The sequence below is a fragment of the Dermacentor albipictus genome, chromosome 3 (assembly GCF_038994185.2).
Source record: "Dermacentor albipictus isolate Rhodes 1998 colony chromosome 3, USDA_Dalb.pri_finalv2, whole genome shotgun sequence".
NCBI classification, from domain to species: domain Eukaryota; kingdom Metazoa; phylum Arthropoda; class Arachnida; order Ixodida; family Ixodidae; genus Dermacentor; species Dermacentor albipictus.
The window spans coordinates 162,164,221-162,180,887 of NC_091823.1; the positions used below are offsets into that span (position 1 = coordinate 162,164,221).

General features: G+C 47.1%; 1 protein-coding gene across 2 annotated transcripts in view; it reads left to right on the forward strand.

Annotated features, from left to right (window-relative positions):
• The window catches only part of LOC135905177 (luciferin 4-monooxygenase-like), a 125,630-nt gene that overhangs the window by 101,707 nt on the left and 7,256 nt on the right, over positions 1-16,667 (forward strand). The window lies entirely within an intron of this gene.

Here is a 16,667-nt window from a genome sequence, read left to right on the forward strand (position 1 = left end):
GTGGAAGGCACGCGGGTCCCAGCGGTTACTCTGTAACATTCGACGACTGACGACTGAGAGGCCTTCGCGCAACACAGCGCATCTGCCGCAACCACGCTACATTATTTGTGTCGCGCACAACCGAATCGACGAGTGGAGAAAACAGACGTCAACGGAGTAGCGGTGTGTGAGCGGGCGCTTGAGATAGCGCGCTCATGAGCTTGGAGATAAGCCCCCTAAACTAAAGATTGCGTCATTTCTTCTTGCCCGACATCTATTTCTCCTCGTCACTTGCCCTTTCCCCAGTCGCTTGTCCTCACACCTTGCTCGTTCGCTCACGAGCGCGCTGCTTCGCCCGGCCATAGAGTTCGCGTGGTGACATTAAAAAAATCGTTCTTGGGCATTGGCGCATGGGTATTTTACTGTATTTTAAGCTTACTTATTTTGTGCTGTGCTGTGTTAATAGCGATGACGGAACACCGTGAAACTGGTAGAGGCTGAAGATTTTTGTGTTTTTACGGACGAGCAACTGCGCACTTGTTTGCCTCTTTGATTTGGCGGCCTGCTTTCAATTACAAGCCTTTTGATTCTAGTTTCATCGACAGATTGCTTTTATGGTCGAGTACTAGCTCAAACATCTAAAGTCTTTGTCTTCGCAATAAAGTATGTGTAATATACACGCTGTTACTACACCTGTCAGAGCTCTATGTGAGTTCAATGTCATCCACGACCAGTGTACCTGCAGGCGAAAAGACTGTCACGACATGTACAAATCAAGGCGCTTCGCGAGTTATTTCTTGTGAATGATCAGAAGCTTAATTTGATGAAGTCAAGCTGTCCCCGGTACACGAGAAAGGCGATGGGTTTGCTTGTGTGTAGCACCATGTAGCACCTACTGATTCAATAACTCGATGTGTTTGCGCTGTATGTGTGTAACCAACGCGCTTCCGTGTGTTTAACTTGTGCAGGTGAATAAGTTACTCATGTTAGAACCACGATCGCCGAACGTAAGGCGCGTGACCTAGTCGCGTGAATAACGCGAACGTCTTATAGAAATGTGCGTGATCAACGCGGATCCCCTGTACTATTCTCGTCATTTGGTCATGACGCCGGCATCTCTGCATGTAGTGAAACTGGTCATACGCCTTTATGACCAATTAGTACCGCTGGCTATTAAGTGCAGACGTCACAGTAGAAAATCTATTCCATTTGTAAACAAAGCTCATGCAAGAACGAAGGTCACACATGCAAATGGTTTGCATCAATGAGCACCTTACAAATGTGGGCCTTGTGCGCTGCGACGTGAGTGTAAAGCGCTTAGGTTGTCACTCTTGCGAATGTGCTGTTTATTGCTTCTGCCGGATGTTTAAGGCAGCTTTTGACCAATCTGTCGCAAAAGTGACCTGGAGAAAATTTGCATCGTATTTATTGACTTCTTAGAGCTTATATATATATATATATATATATATATATATATATATATATATATATATATATATATATATATAATTACCGCTAGGTGTCACGAGCCAGCGCTAAGCTAAGTAAGGAGTGACTGCAACGCGCACTCGGTCAAGAGGCGGGCGCTGAAGAAGTGGAGGCTGAGGACGTCGGCTTGAGTTTATGCACGCCATGTTATCTGTCCCACCGATGCCGGGTACATCTTCAATTGACTTTTCGTGAGAAAACTGGTGGAGGTGCGGTGTAGGGTTCATCCGATGCCACAAACCCCTCCTGGTGGGAGGAGTACCCCTCCTATACTAGTGAACACACCTGTTCACCAGGCCAGCAGGAAAATCTGAGGATTGTCTCCGGAGCTTGATAATCTCTCCGCAACAACATCGACGCCCCCACGGACCGGTATGGAAAAAAAAATTACCGACGATTACGTTACTTGCTAATGCGAAATTTGAGCGCAGCAAATAAGCTGTTTCACCTTTTCGATAGATTGAGGCAAAGAAATCGAGCAACACATGTATGCGCTATCACAGAATTTTTTTTTTATTTTTCACACGTATTCCTTTAACAAAGACTCCACTAACAGTTCTTGACAGTCATGAAGGAAGCTTTGTGGTCGGAGAAATAGACTGATATATGTTCGACTTGGTACACCAATGCTTGATTCTCAAAGACGAGATCTATACAAGTGCCTCGCGAGGTTGTCACAGCCGTGGGACGCGTTACGAGCGAGAGGAACGGGATGTTCTCCCGCATAAGTGTTAGGAAATTGCTGTTTGTCTTTATGTCAACATTAAAGTCCCCCACTATTAACATCGGTGTGGATCGATGGACGGTTAATGGGAGTTGCAGGAAGTGCACGACGTCTTTCGTGAGTGCGGTAGCGGACTCACGAAAGCGGTATCAGTCGGTCGCTGCTAGCGCTGGGGGGATGAAAGGGGGGCGGAGCTGGTTACGAGGCCGACGACAACGCCGACGCGAAACCCAGGAACGGACGCCAAAGAGCCATTTGTGTAGCCAGCCCTCCTCCACAGTCTCTCCTCCTCCCTTCCATCATCCTCCCTCGCCCGGAGAGCCGACAGCGCGCATGCGCGGCGGCGGAGCAGATTCGTCGGCGAGCTGGTTACGAGGCCGACGACACCGCCGACGACGACGCGAAACCCAGGAACGGACGCCAAAGAGCTGCGCTCTAAAAAACGTCGAATCTCTATCACCCATTATGCAAGGTACGGCCACAACGGCAACATCTCCCCCCCCCCCCCAGTACCTGCTCCAGAATCTCCGAGTGCCGAAAGTGTTCCACGGTGATATCTTCGAGGATGTAGAAGACTGGTTAGCCCAGTTTGAGCGCGTTGCCGAGATAAACGAATGGAGTAGCGCGGCGAAGTTGAGAAACGTCTACTTCAGCTTGGAGGATGGTGCTCGCACTTGGTATGAGAACCGAGAAGGGCTCATCAAATCGTGACTCGAGTTCCGCCGTGCCATGCTGGAGACATATACCAATGCTGATCGCCGCGAACGAGCCGAACGGGCGCTCCAATCCCGCATTCATCTGCCGAATGAGAGCGTGTCGTCGTACGTCGAGGATATGACGCGCCTCTTCCGTCGGATGGGCCCAACCATGTCATAGGAAAAGGAGCTACGCCATCGAATGCGTGGAGTTAAAGAACAGCTGTTTGTAAGCCTTGTTCGAAGCCTGCCGAAGACCGTGGCTGAATTCTTGACCGAATCCACCACTATGGAAAAGATGCTACACCAGCGCTCAGGGGCGCTATAACGTAAAACTATTCCAAACTTTTCTATTCCAATTCTGCTATCAGCCCTCCGCGATTGGTGAAAAACTTTTTTCGACCACCCCCCATTTCACCTGTCTGTCACGCGACGTTACAAAAACCGCAATACCTCCCCATCTGATATGATGTGTGCACACTGATTATGCATGATTTGACAGAAAAAAGAAAAACAGTTATTTCTGATTCGACCCCTTTTCGCCATTAGCCCTCGGCTATTGGTAAACAGTTTTCGGGCTGCACCCACTTCACCTGCCTGTCACGCGACGTCACAAAACCGCACGAACTCACCGCGTCAAAGTGACGTGTACGCGATAAAGATGCATTAATATGCCGAACAAAACTGAATTTTTTTCGGAATAGCCGCAGGCTGCCCCGTTCCGAAAGGAATAAAAGATAGCTGCCGCCGATCGCTGAGACGCTGGCTACTCGCACCTGCCGGAGAGCATGGGTGTATTTGCGTATAATAAAACTTCTTGCGTGACTGTGTAACGTTTTCAAGCACTTTCGACACGTTTACTACCTCATTCTGCCAACTCTTCTTTGCTGAGGGTCAATTTTAGCGTCATTCTTAAGCTTCCGTTGCATGCCGCCGCGATTTTCGACCAGCCACTACAAGCTAAGTAAGGGAAAGCCGACCAATCGCAGACGCCGGCACCACCCTCTTCATCCGGTTATCGGTTTTCAGTGCACTGGCTCTGCCCTCGTGAATCCCTCTCCACTTGAGCGTTCTCCTCGCCTCTTGTCAGCCAATTAGATACAACAAGCCGCTCAGTGTAGGCAATGTTATTCGTTTTTCAAGCAAACAAAAGGGACCTCCTATGAACGAGGAGAGCGTTTGATTGGTCCGTTCAGACAACCCTATGGGTGACCGCCCGGTGCTTGCGTAGGTGGTTACGCAAATTTGACGTCAAAAAATTGGAATAGAAACATATTGGAATAGTTTTACGTTATAGGGCCCCAGGTTTCTATGAAAGGCAATTGAACGCTACTTCACATTCGGACCAGCGCTGAGTTCCGTATGACCGGCACGCGAACGCTGCTTCATTGACGGACGCGATTGCCATTGGAAACCTGGACGTTCTCCGAGACCTTATCCGCTCTGTGGTGCGTGATGAGCTTCAACGGATCAGCTGCCCGCCCCAGCCCACGCTGGGTTCGATTTCTGCCCTCGTGAGAAATGATGTGCAGCAAGCGATACAAGGTCCCGTTCCAAGCTGCAATGCACCGCCTGTGACAGCACAGTTACAGCGGCCGTCGTATGCGGAAGTTTTGGGGCTAGTCCCTGTCCCCGCTACAACCGATTTCGTCCCCGCGACGTCTTACGCCGCGTCATACGTCTCGCCGCTCCCATCAGTGCAACCGATCCAAAGTATGGAGGATTGGCGCCCGCTCGAAAGGAAATCTGACGTCTGGCGTACCCCGGACAGAAGGCCTCTGCGCTATCACTGTGGAGAAGCCGGTCACGTATACCGCGAGTGCCCATACCGCCGCCTCGGACTGCAAGGTTTTGCCGCGGATTCACCAAGGCTCAGATATGGAGAAAAGCCTACGGTGATTGAAGAATACCTGAACCAGCAGAGTATGCAACTGTTCCCGCGGCGGCAGTTGCGCTCGCCGTCCCCCAGGCGATCTTCCCCAGCTTCTAGAAGCCCTCCAATGGCAGCGCAGGGACCATCGCCAAGCCCTCGCCGGGAAAACTAAGAACAGCGACCTTCGGGAGCGAGGCCCCTGATAATCGCCCTTCCGAAGAACTCCCATCGACGCGAGCACGGTCTATTCAGCACGATTCAGCGACGACAGCAGCCCAACTCAGCGACAGACTCTCGCTAAACATACCTGTTGTGTTCGACGGCCGCCACGTACGTTAGTGCATTATTGGACACGGGTGCCGACTACTCAATCTTGTGCGGAACACTAGCGACGGAACTTAGAAAAGTTATCACGGCTTGGTATGGAACGCAAATTCGTACTGCTGGCGGGCATATATTAACACCGCTGGACCTGTGCACGGTCAGAGTACAAATTTGTGGGTCTACGTTTCCAGCCAGCTGCCTTATACTCCGCGATTGTTCTCGGGACCTCATCTTGGGCGTCGACTTTCTACGAGAGTATGGTGTCATTATAGACCTCCGGGAGCGCACAGTGACTTTTTCGACAGAAAGAGCAGCGATCAGCCGGGACAATTGCCAACGTAACGCGCTTCGGGTTTACGCCGACAGTGTAACTTTACCACCACGCTCAAGTGTCCTGGTAGCGGTCGTATGCGACGATCTGCGTGACGGCGAAGCTGTTTCAGAGGGCAATTCCTCTGTTATGCCGACTCATGGTGTATGTGCAGCCTGCAGTCTCATTACGCTTTATGGTGGACATTCTGCGCTCCTCGTTGGGAATATATATATAAGGAAGGAAATGAGTACGACGTACGTTGAATAAGCACAGTATATTTGACTGACGTTTCGGCTGGTGGACCAGCCTTTGTCAAAGTCCACCAGCCGAAACGTCAGTCAAATATACTGTGCTTAGTCAAAGTATGTCGTACTCTTTTTCTTCATTTTACTACTGGGGCCAGCGGGATTTCCTCAGCCATCTCTCTCTCTCTCTCTCTCTATACATATATATATATATATATATATATATATATATATATATATATATATACCGGTTGATAACCTACGCAAGTGGTTGTCCGCCCACTTCCTCCTGTATCATAATAGTAAAATCATTTACAGCTCTCATGAACAGCTTGTCCTCGCAAAATATATTTGCAGCGCCTAACAAAAGCATGGAGTGAGAAAGCTACACTCTCTCATTATTGCAATAACAACGTGTGCTACGTTTTAAGTACAATGCATCACAGCACTCCATACCTTCATACACTTGTTGATGACAGCACAATCAGGAAAAAAATATCTCAACAAGAACCGAGAAAGCAACCCCGGCGCAAGTCTACCCGTGCATAAGCTTACAAATGCATTTGCTTCGCACCCCGTGAACAAAATATAAAAAAGTCCGTCTTTTCGTACACTTTTGTACCTTTAGTACCCTTAAAGGGAATCTTTAAAATAAAGCGAAGCTAAACAGACTTCTCCAATGACGCGGGTAGCCAGGAAACTTCGTGACAACATGCCTCGTCCCTTCGGAATGCCTTACCACTGCAACTCGACGGCTAACCGTCATGGTGGCAAGTGCGCTTGAGACACAGGAAAGGAGAAAAAATAGAGAAGAAAGCGTGGAAATTACCACGTGATGGCGCTGATCTAATTGGGAGACGCAGGCCTTCTGTTCTGCCTCCTCTTAGACGCCTCGCAGCAGCCGCGGCGGCAAGATAAAAAAAAATGTCTCTACGTTTAGTTTTATTCAGTAGCCATACATGGAGCAAGAAAGGTGCTGAGCCAATGGACTTCCCAGCGTGAGCTAGGCGGCGCTACCGACGCGGCTGAGTGGTGAGCTAGCACCCATCAAACTTCGTAAAGTAGTGACACACCTTGAAGAATGCCACGTCACCTTCGCGCGACCCGGCCGACGCCGACGCCGCCTCGCTGTTGGCCTAATGGTATCACTTGGGTCTTCGCGCCGGCTTCGTTTGTTGACAGTCGCACTCCACCGCCACTTGCGCTTGAGACAATGGGAAGCGTCTACCGGCTGTCGAGGAGCACACGTTGGCGCCGTTGCTCTTCCGTGTTTTGGTTTGCGAATGTCCTGGACTGCTTCGCGACAAGTGCGAAGCCGCTTTACGGCACTTTCCGTCACCATGACCTGCTTCGCCTTCGTAGGCCAAAATAGTTTCAGCAAAGGCAAGAAACTCTTCTCGATACCGACCCGTAACCGCGATGGCTTAAGAGGAAGCTTTAGCTCGGGTGCTCCTATCTAAATACATGTAAAAGGAGAATTCGTTTTGCTCGGCAACCACTGCACCAAATTTGACAAGGTTTGTTGCATATAAAAGAAAAACTTCACATCTAGTGACTGCTGGTTTCGGATTTTCGATTTATGTCGTCAATATTTTATTATAAATTCGCAAAAATCGAAAATTTTCAAAAAACGAAAGCATCAAGTTTACAACTTGATGGTTGTAACGGTTGATGGTCGATGGTAACTCAGCAACGAAAATCGATAATACAATTCGGTGAATTGCATCTAATAGTACATCTAACGCGGACAAAATTGACATGTTACACATGAATCTCGAAAAATTTACTAATATGTGAATATAGCTTTTGCAGAACCCTGCTAAACAACGTAACAAATTCACGTAAGATCGAATTTGTCCGCTTTCAATGATCTAATGAATGCAGTTTGCATAACCGAGATAACTCTTTTTTATGCAGCGCTGTGAATCTGTAAACATCATGCTTCTATATTTATCAAGCTCTCGAATTTTGAAAATCATTTTTAAAAAATTCAGGGCCTAAATACAAATTCCGCGACCAATTGCCACTAGAATTTAACTTGCTCTTTCAAATGCAACAGATTTCGTTAAAATCGGTCCAGGGGTTATCTCAGAAAAACGTTTTTACGTTTTTACATGTAGTTGAATAGGCCACGTCAGAGTTGGGCCCGAGCTAAAGCTTCCTCTTAAGAAAGGCACTGGTTCATCGAATTGGCCGGGATAGCTTACTGCACAGGTCACTGAGCATTTTGTCATTTCTTTGCACGCTTTAGCACGATTGCTACGCGACGTGTATTTTGTATATGCAAGCAAAACGTGGTCGTATATGGTGCACTTGATTGTTTTGTTCGCCGACAGGCTTTGAATTCCTGGGCACGCGAGGCTGCGTGCGAAAACTGTATTATGAAACTTCTAAGATTAAGCCCTGTCTTCTTCAGAAAACTTGAGGCTCGAGCGTGAGAACTCATCTTAGGAAAGCAGGTCTATGCCTGTTGTGGCTACTCACTAGCGTTCTTTAGAGCAAATAGCTTTGTTTGCCTCTTTTGTGCCTGTTCGTCGTAGGCGGTCGCCGAGTGGATTTGCGATACGCAGGAAAAGCGTGCGCGCTCTCCCCAAACCGAGTTACGGGGTGCGTTCGTCGGTCAACGACAGCCCCACAGGTCTTTGAGACGTACGTGCTAATTTCCGTGAGCTTTAAAGTATGTGACGGTTCAGATGCGGCGGTGGAGCACTCGCAGAGAAGACGTGCGGTCGCCCGCTAGTACACTAGCTTGCGTAGTCGTTTGCATTTTCGGTTAGTCAGTTGCTCGTCCGTTTGGTCGTTCGCACGCTCGTTTAGTAGTTCGCTTGCTGGTTCGTTCAGCTATTAGTTCGTACGGCAACTGCATCTCAGACGCACTTGCTGCAGGGTACTTAGGCTGCTGCGTTGAATTACGGAATGAGACAAGTAATGGTGCGTAAATATCAACGACTGCATCATTTAACCTACTCCAATTTCGGCCGCATCATTTTGCGGCAATTGTTTGCGCGATCATCACTTCACTAAAGTCATATCTAGCAAATCTTATTTCGGAGTGAGCGCAACCGTCGTCAATGCATGCATTTTGTGCAACTCGGTTCGCGAAAAGCGCGTCACTTTGTGGACGGGTGAGCTAACGCATAATGAAATATTATTCGTGGTGAGTCACCAACCTGAAAAAATATTATTTGCTCAACGTAATTTCACTATGCTCTTGTGTTAGCCTGACTGAAGCGCTGTTACCGAGTTGGCGCTTCGCCGAACGACTACTAAAATGTAATTTCATTTTCTATGTGCGCAGAGTCCCGACTTCACGATCGGCACACGCGTATTTCGTTCGACGTCTAGGCACGAGAAATATACCAGAACGAGAGCCCACCTCTCAGCCTTTGCGCGTGCTAAAAAAAATTGGCAAACACGCACGTTGGCGCTATTGTAGCTTTTAACAATCTATCGAACCGCAGAGCAGTGATCGTGCCCTCTGCCAGCTTTTGTGCTTAACAGCTGATATGCGCCGCCAATTCACGTGGTTAAGATTCGTCGGGCCATACCCAAGTCACCAGCCTCACATATGCGATATCATCTGTGACTTCGACGCCTTCTACCCCACCAAGAACTGATATCGAGCACTTTTCGCGATTAAAGCCCTATATCTCGCACACTGATTCGACACCCTAGGAAGCATCGAGACGATGCTGCTGCCGCCGGAGTTATTGTCACGTACGAGTTTGTGCCGCTGCGGACAAAAGGACCTTGGGAGGTGAAGAGGAGGTTGAAGTGTCTCGATGGTCGGTAGACGGTGTTAACCTGGCTGCTCAGCTACAACCTTGTAACTGTATATAATATAAATACATATATTTTCTCCCCGTAACAATACTAAAGAATAGTGCGACGGAGAATTTGCTTTAGTTTAGGCTTAGTTTTCGGGCGAAAGGCACTTGCTGGTGGATCACTGATACAGAAAAGTATCAAATAATTACGAGTGCGCTAACCGTATCTGGGAGAGCAGCGAGTCAATCGAAAAGGGTCTATACCTCGTGACGGGCACTTCAGACTTTCGTGCCAAAATGGAATCAGCTACATGCGAATTTTTTAGATTTCCATTGGCCCTGTCAGCAGCGCCTTCTCCCAGCCCCATCAAGAGGGAAGCGCTTCTTGAGGACACAGACGGCCAGTATCGTGGCATTGAGTACCCACAATCGTGCGATGGTGGTGGGTTATACCAACAGGCGGGGTTAGTCTGGCGATTGAGCTCTGAGGTTGCTCTGCCTGAGCGCCTCTGACAACGTTCGTGCGGTATGTCAATACGAGCCGACAATGCCAGTGTGTCTTAAGATTGCAAGATGATGTGAAGCTTCCTTGCTGGCTATAACTGACTCTTCAAGGAGCAGAAGGTGTGGAAGCTGCTCATGAGGAAGCCCTTCATTTGCAGGTTTTCAAGCAGTGCGTCGTACGTCTGAATCTCGATTTCGGGCGATACAACGGATAGTGTTCAATATGTCCGGCCTCTTGACATGCAGCACAGTTCAGAAAATTATGTGCTTCATCTTAAATAATCATACTGGTGCATAATCATACTGGACAGGCCGTCATTGGAATCTGAACCGGGCAACATTTAACGCTAGAACATTATCTAGTGAGGCCAGTCTAGCAGTGCTATTGGAGGAATTAGAGGGCAATAAAGGGGATCTAGAGGGCTTAGTGAAGTTAGGAGGCCAAAAGAAGCATATACAATGCTAAAAAGTGGGCACATCCTGTGCTATCGGGGCTTAGCGGAGAGACGAGAACTAGGAGTCGGATTCCTGATTAATAAGGACATAGCTGGTAACATACAGGAATTCTATAGCATTAACGAGAGGGTGGCAGGTCTTGTTGTTCAACTTAATAAGAGGTACAAGTTGAAGGTCGTACAGGTCTACGCCCCTACATCCAGTCATTATGACCAGGAAGTCGAAAGCTTCTATGAAGACGTCGAATCGGCGATGGGTAAAGTCAAAACAAAATACACTATACTGATGGGCGACTTCAATGCCAGGGTAGGCAAGAAGCAGGCTGGAGACAAGTCAGTGGGGGAATACGGCATTGGCTCTAGGAATAGCAGGGGAGAGTTATTAGTAGAGTTTGCGGAACAGAATAATATGCGGATAATGAATACTTTCTTCCGCAAGCGGGATAGCCGTAAGTGGACGTGTAGGACCACGAATGGCGAGACTAGAAATGAAATAGACTTTATATTCTGCGCTAACCCTGGCATCATACAAGATGTGGCAGTGCTCAGCAAGGTACGCTGCAGTGACCATAGGATGGTAACTCGAATTAGCATAGACCTCAGGAGCGAACGGAAGAAACTGGTACATAAGAAGCCCATCAATGAGTTAGCGGCGAGAGGGAAAATAGATGAATTCCAGATCAAGCTACAGAACAGGTATTCAGCTTTTACTCAGGAAGATGATCGTAATGTTGAAGCAATGAACGACAATATTATGGGCATCATTAAGGAGTGTGCAATAGAAGTCGGTGGTAACTCCGTTAGACAGGATACAAGTAAGTTATCGCAGGAGACGAAAGGTCTGATCAAGAAACGCCAATGTATGCAAGCCTCTAACCCTACAACAAGAATATGACTGGCAGAACTTTCCAAGTTAATCAACAGCGTAAGCCAGCTGACATATAGAAGTATAATATGGATAGAATAGAACATGCTCTCAGGAACGGAGGAAGCCTAAAAGCAGTGAAGAAGAAACTAGGAATAGGCAAGAATCAGATGTACGCGCTAAGAGACAAAGCCGGCAATATCGTTACTTATATGGATGAGATAGTTCAAGTGGCTGAGTTCTATAGAGATTTATACTGTACCAGTGGCACCCACGACGATAATGGAAGAGAGAATAGTCTAGAGGGATTTGAAATCCCACAAGTAACGCCGGAAGAAGTAAAGAAAGCCTTGGGAGCTGTGCGAATGGGGAAAGCAGCTCGGGAGGAACAGGTAACAGCAGATTTGTTGAACGATGGTGGGCAGATTGTTCTAGAAAAACTGGCCACCCTGTAAACGCAATGCCTCAGGACCTCGAGCGTACCGGAATCTTGGATAAACGCTAACATAATCCTAATCCATAAGAAAGGGGACGCCAAAGACTTGAAAAATTATGGACCGATCAGTTTACTGTCCGTTGCCTACAAAGTATTTACTAAGGTAATCGCAAATGGAATCAGGAACACCTCAGACTTCTGTCAACCAAAGGACCAGGCAGGATTCCGTAAAGGCTACTCAGCAATAGACCATATTCACACTATCAATCAGGTGATAGAGAAATGTGCGTAATATAACCAACCCTTATATATAGCTTTCATTGATTATGAGTACCCGCCGTGGTTGCTCAGTGGCTATAGTGTTGGGCTGCTGAGCACGAGGTCGCGGGATCGAATCCCGGCCATGGCGGCCGCATTTCGATGGGGGCGAAATGCGAAAACACCCGTGTACTTAGATTTAGGTGCAAGTTAAAGAACCACAGGTGGTCGAAATTTCCGGAGTCCTCCAATACGGCGTGCCTCATAATCAGAAAGTGGTTTTGGCACGTAAAACCCCATAACTTAACTTGATTATGAGAAAGCATTTGATTCAGTCGAAACCTCAGTAGTCATGGAGGGATTACGGAATCAGGGTATAGATGAGCCATATGTAAATGTACTGAAAGCTATCTATAGCGGTTCCACAGCCACCGTAATCCTCTATAAAGAAAGCTACGAAATTCCAATAAAGAAAGGCGTCATACAAGGAGATACGATCTCTCCAATTCTATTCACAGCGTGTTTACATGAGGTATTCAGAGACCTGGATTGGGAAGAATTTGGGATATGAGTTAATGGAGAATACCTTAATAACTTCCGATTCGCCGATGATATTGCCTTGCTTAGTAGCTCGGAGGACCAATTGCAATGCATGCTCACTTACCTAGAGAAGCAAAGCAGAAAGGTTGATCTAAAAATTAATCTGCAGAAAATTAAATTAATGTTTAACTGTCTCATAGGAGAGCAGCAGCATAGGAACAGCGGCAGAAAGTTAGCTAGGCAGATGAGATTAAGAAGTTTGCATGGAAAACATGGCCACAATTAGTACATGACCGCAGTAGCTGGGGAAGTATGGGAGAGGCCTTTGCCCTGCAGTGGGCGTAACCAGGCTGATGATGATGATGACTAGTGCCTTAGCGGATGTGACCATGAGAGCAAGGTGTTCGTAATTCTTCCCAGCCCACACATCGAGCGAGTATTTCGTGTCGCTGCCAGATCTCCTCACAAGTAAACGTAGTAAGATTACTTAAGAAAATATTGACATTCAATTCACAGTTAAGGTAAAATGCGTGTTATTAGCTGCAAAGGACGTATTAAAAGAGCTAGTTCATCAAGTTCAGTTTACTGTATTTGTGCAATGTAACAAAAGTAGGGTACAAGTAATCCTTAATTTAATCAAATATTTTTTAGGATTGCTTAATTATTTTCATGCAGCTGCAATTGCTAGTTCTCAGCAATTACATTCTCGAAAGAAGTAATCGTAATTGTGATCGGTGAACAAGTGTGTGGTCAGTTCATCCAGTTACGGTTAGGTTGCTTTTTCAAAACGGTTTAATTTTACTCAATGTGGACGAAATGTATTCGTAGCTTTTACGCACTACTGGATTACGTTTTTGTTACAGGTTGTGGCACTTTTTCAAAGCAATCTGCTAGCATTACTTCACTAAGCCCAAATTTCAGCAATAACATAAGAAAATCAAACTAAATAACAGCGTGCGCAGCGAGTAGAGTACGCAGAATTCTAGCCTCAACATTAGGGAGTTTGCAATAATCAATTACCATTAGAAATTGAACGTAGTTAGTTCATCATACTAAGCACAAAGCAGATAGCCTTCAAGTTATCGGAGGTACAAGGTGGGTGCCAGAGGAAATCAAGCGCTGTCGACAGCGGTGAAGGAATTCCTGGGGTAGTGAGATATGGAGAATTTGGGGTATATGACTTTCATGACGACGTCGACGCGTGACGACTATTAAAATACTCCCAAAGCGATATTTGAGCCCAGTTGTGTACGTGTTTTCAATTGGCGATAAATTGGTTGATAAATTGGCTCGCACGGTAAATCTGTATCGTGCGACAAGTTTCAAACGGAGCTAAGTGTGGCGCGACTGCTTCGTTAAGCTGCAGATCGCGAGAGCCAGCGCGTGGGTGACGCTTGGACGCGATTCACACCAGCCTCGGCCAACAGACCTCCCATAACCGCGCGCGCTACTCTGGCGCCATCTCGTAGCCATCGCGGCCGCAAGGCGTTTTCCTAAGGATTTCGCCATACCCGCCTCCGCTTTCTGCCTCATGGTTCCGCGGCACCGTCCTCTCCGGTTTCAGCCTTGCGCCTCTTCACTCTCGCCGCTTTCTACTTTTTCATTTTTCGCTGCGCGTATTCGCTCGGTTACGTCGCCCCCGACGACGCCGACACTTGCCGCAGAAACGTGCGCCTAAGAGCTGCGCTCTCAAATATAACCAGTAGCTACTCCGTACTGGGTGGTGCCCAATACTATGATAGTACGCAACAGGTTGGCTTGCGAATAAAAAGTGATCCGAGTTGACGAGAAAGAGATTCAGTGGTGGGCGGCACATACCCGCTTGTACGCATATACCAGCGAAATTAGAACAACTCACTCGGGCTGAGTCAGAAAATGTACTTGTTTACTGAAGGGCCACCAGCACTGACTCACCAAATATTTGCTCAGCCAGGCTTCACTCGGACTCAGAAACACCGAAATTTCTCTTAGCCGTGCTAATCTAGGCTCAGATTCGCGGGTGAGCCTGAATGGATGATCAGTGCACTAATGAGTGAATTTGCCGACCTATGGCGGCACGTTCCCTTTGAGAAAAGTAAGTATAAAAGAGTGTCATTCAAGAGCGGCACATACCGGTCCGCAGTTCGCTAAAGCGCCTTGCTGCTCGATTTGAGGAGCTCCTGTGACGTGGGTTTGATTCCGTGCAGTAAAGGATAAAATTTGAAGGTTTCCTTTTTTATCGAAAAGATCGTGGGAAACTATTATACACAGGCACGAACATATGCACTACCCGGAGAAAAAGTATACGGACCAGAGATATCACGAAGACGCCAATTTCGGCGTCCATCTATGAATTTAACTTGAAATTGTGGGCTTCAGGACACACTTTGCATTGATTTCAATGCACTCCTCCATTTCAGTCTCTGTATCGATATTACGCATAAAGTAAGTTCTCTCGGCTTGTCGGTGGTCTGTATACTACTGATCATGGGTACACATAAATATGAACGCCTTTGTATATGTATTTGTTCGCGCTTGTCTTGCAACAGTTTCCCCACTAGCCCGCCAAGTGATGCAGACCTTGTGTATGCTCTTCGCAGATATCTGCGACATCGCTTAGAGCTGAAGTATGCGTATATAAAGCAATTTTAGTTAACTGTAGGTGGACGTATTGTCCTTTTGTTTTCTCAATTTTATGTTTTAGCAAAGGAATTAGGCGAGGTTGAATGACGTGTTACGAGCCAGCCTACTTGAAACCAAGATTCTGTACGAAGGTAGTGAGGAAGAGCCCATGAAACCAGTTTTGATGGTAAAGAATACAAGAAGAGTTCCGTTAGTTATCTAGCCGAGGCATACACCGTCTACCGGGTGCTTCAGCGAACTCCAACATTTTTTGAAGGTTGTCTGTGGCAGACAGCACGATTCTAGTTCATGAGCTGGTCTGCTTGAATAATAATAATATTTGGGGTTTTACGTGCCAAAACCACTTTCTGATTATGAGGCACGCCGTAGTGGAGGACTCCGGAAATTTTGACCACCTGGGGTTCTTTAACGTGCACCTAAATCTAAGCACACGGGTGTTTTCGCATTTCGCCCCCATCGAAATGCGGCCGCCTTGGCCGGGATTCGATCCCGCGACCTCGTGCTCAGCAGCCCAACACCATAGCCACTGAGCTGGTCTGCTTGAAGAGAGGGACTTTACTTGCACAAAAACATTGAAATGCATGATCGATTAAACAGATATTCACTAGTTATGTTTTTAACGATTACCTTATGACTTATATTGCAAGTTACAGTTTCTAGCCATGAAGTTCGCAAGGCGGGTCCACATGAACCGAATTCTCACGATGACACCAGTTTCGACATAATAATTCTCACACATTGCCGAGAAGTGCATTGGCGTGCCAGTTATTGTATTAATTAAACGCCGTTTTATGGATTCAAGCGCAAAAGTAACTGGAATGCGAATTCACTTCTCCAAAAGTGCGCGAATTAATATCTTGAAACTCGTGTCATCCTAGAATTTGGTCCAAGTGGAACGCCTTGCGAACTCCACGGCTAGAATTTGTAAATTGTAAACCATACGGGCCATAAGACAATTAGCCTATATCTTAAGCAATGAATTTTCGTTACTTAGGCGATTATGCATTTAATTTTTTTTTGCAAGTATTGTCCGCCGCTTCGAGTAGACCAGGGGTGCTATGCAGGATGCGCCGAGTTTGGCGAAACTCGGGATCTTCACGAGCTCTGGCGACACCCCAAGATGAAAGCACGAATGGTACCAAGACACAGTTTATCTTTCGACAAGCCTCCAGTTTCATTGGTTTATCTAGATTCACTCTGGGTGGCTATCATTCCTTGGGCGTTGCCTTCTGGGCGGTCGACAAACTGGGGCTCACGTGATCATACCGTCCGTGCATGGTCGTGCCTTCTTTCACTTGTTTGTCGTTCCACCGAGTGCATTACATGCACAAGCGAGTTATAAAACAAACGCATTTAGTACAATATTATTAGTTAGTTTAACGTGGTTTAGAAGCATTTTAAAGCTTACAACATGTACACTGAATGTGCGTTAGACTAATTTGTAATTTAGCACGCTTCGCATTATACCACGAGGGAACGCTGTGGTGGCGTCATCACATCCATTCACCGGGCGAGCATGGCAGCTAAGCATCGGAGGCGCCCAGTGTAAACAAACTCTTACAACGAGCTTGCAGTGCGC